We start from the raw sequence: 2920 nt of genomic DNA, 5'->3' as shown, positions 1-2920 counted from the left end.
TCAATAAAAGCCAGGTGTAGAGTGTGTTTGTGAGCAGCTGCTGGGTGTTAAGTATTGTGTCAAACAGCTGTTGGTGTAGAGAAATGATTGGACAGGTGGGGAACTTAGTGGAGGATCCAGAGGAACAAATACAGAGCAGCTTCCATCAGAAACATCACATGACATCACTGAAGTGATGAAGAACCAAATGACAGATGGAATTGACTTGTATTGGAGCTAAAAGCAGCTTGAACTCTGCTGAAATGAACACGTTCCACCACTAGATGTCTCTGTTGTCTGTATTAGTTCCATCTAGTTGTATCCACAGACTGACTGTATATCTGAGCTTTCAGCAGGACACAAACTACACATGAACCTTCACACTGTCACATGATGCTACTGTTTGTTGAGTGTTTGCTTTGGATGTTCTTGGCTGCAGAAGGAGAGAACGTCACCGTTTGAGAAGGTTTTGGTTGGTTTTCTCTTCACACTCTGCTGGTTAAGATGTTACCTTCAGTCTGGTAAACACACACTTTAAAGTCAAACTAACTGGTTTCAACAGAGTGTTTGGTGGAGGTTTGACTCTCTGATGTGAATCATTATCTGCTGTACGCTCACAATTACCTCACCTGTTGAGTCAATCGGTGCAGAAATAAGAGGCTGAGGGAGATGAATAACCAGGTTTCTCATGTTCTTTGTAAACAGCCTGAATATGATCAAAACCAGAATACTAATGTGCATGTAAACATACTCAATCTCAAGTGAAAACACATGTGACCTGTCTGATGTCATGCACGTATGGCAACAGGTTTAAAATCTCTAATTGACCAGGGATCCATAACTATTTCAACTTTGATTTTAAGCATATTAATGAGCAGAAAATAATGGCTTTACAGCTGCTTAAAGGACCGATTCACAACCTTTCAAGTGTGTTAAAACAACAGTCAGGAGCCCAAATGAACATTGAAACCTGTTTTTCTTGTTGTAATCATTCCTCCTGTTCATACTGACCATTAGAAGATCCCTTCATAATGAACTTACAATGGAAGTGATGGGGGACGAAATCCACAGTCCTCCTTCTGTGCAAAAATGTATTTCAAAGTTTATCTGAAGCTAATATGAAGCTTCAGCATCCAAATGAGTTAAATCAAGTAGATATCTTTCAATGTTACAGTCTTTTTAGTGCCAAAGTCCCTCTTTTTGTTCCTATACTTCCACCGCAAGTCTGTGTTGTGGTTTTTCTGCTCTGGCGGCGACGTCGGCCATCCTCTTCATCCTCATGATGGCTGTGAGTGTGTCGCTGATCACACTGATGGTTACCTGGAAAGAAGACACAGGTGCGGACACATCTACGCATTTACACATAGAACTGAAAACATAGAAACTTGAATATTTCTTCATCATTTAAGGATAAGTCTGGTCCACATTTTTCGTCTTGTTGACAAATCCCATGTGCATGTTGACGTATTGTTGGCTCTGCTAATGGGGTTTGTTAACAAGGAGAAAAATCTAGAACTTAAAATCCACAGAAAGTTAAACTTAAATAGTTTCAAGTCTCTGCAGGTTGATTTTTCATAGAAATTAACTGAAAATAATGGCTGCCTGACAGGAAGAATAACAATATGAATACTGAACGATGATTTAGAAAGTGGTGATTTAGATAACAAGATGATTGATGATTTGTAACGAGCTACAACATGAAAGAGCAGCAGTATAGTACTTTAAAACTGACAAGTACCATGTTTCTGTTGTCCTGTCAGGTCCGGAGTCGACCCTTCCTCCCAGTCCAGAGCCGATTTATATCCAAGTCATTGTATTTGTCCGTTCCTTTATATCAGGGATGGCGATAACTATACTCAGAGTTCATGACTTTCAGATATAAGACTTATTAATTTTATTTAATTAGTTTTCCTCCTAATTAACTAATTATTCATTAATTAATCAATGGACATGGTGCCCCTTATCATTCTATCAGTGCTTAATATTAATTTCCAAGTGTAGTGTTATTCCTACAAATGTAAAATCCAAACATCCTAAATAAACAGGTCCAACAATCCACAGTCACCCATCTAATAATGAACACAGAGGTAGAATAATAAAAAGTCACTTATTAAATGAGAAAAGTCCAAAAAGAACCTCCTCACAAATGAAATTCAGCTGCATCTTTTTTATTTTCAGGTCTATGTTTAGCTTTCACCACCAGATGTCACAATTTCATTATTTAACAAGGATCTTCCTCATGTGTTGCTCATGTCCTGCACCGGCCTGTCAATCAAACCTGCCTTCAAAGTCCCTCCCTGTTCTTCTTAATATACCCACAGTCCCTGTAAGGTGACGGTCACATGACCCACGAACAGCCTGAAGACGTCAGCAGGATTTTACATTTATATGCTTTGAATTTTCATTATTAGATGATGAACACATGTTGGACTCATCGTGTCTTTTTATGTTAATCAGATGTGGTGTTTCCTTTGAATCCTTTATCTCCTCATCAGCTTCATGTGCTTTCTGACAGGACGCTGCTGGCAGAAACGGCTCTGAGCGGCTTCATCATGTGACTGACAGCTAAAGTAAATGAAGGGCGTTTATCCAACGCACCTCTCATTCATACACACTCCAGCCAGTTATTTGCACTGGGGATGGGGGGGGCATCCATTTAGAAAGGTTGGACCAACCAACCAGAACTTGATGTTCACATTTGGTTTGGATCGCCATGACAACACACAACCAATCATGACAGTTCATTTAGTTTGTAAGGATCAAAGCTATTGATATGTTGATTGACAGTGAGATGGACCAATCGGTGGGTGTAGCAGCCTCACTTGAACAGCCGGCAGTGAAAGGGTTAATGTGAATCAAATGAAGTGACAGGAAAGAGTAAGATGCAAACTAGATTAGCAAGAATTTCTACTGTAGAAAAAATATTTAACAGTAAAATATT

Source organism: Thunnus thynnus, chromosome 20 (assembly GCF_963924715.1).
Source record: "Thunnus thynnus chromosome 20, fThuThy2.1, whole genome shotgun sequence".
Lineage (NCBI taxonomy): Eukaryota > Metazoa > Chordata > Actinopteri > Scombriformes > Scombridae > Thunnus > Thunnus thynnus.
This window is presented reverse-complemented; position numbering follows the sequence as displayed.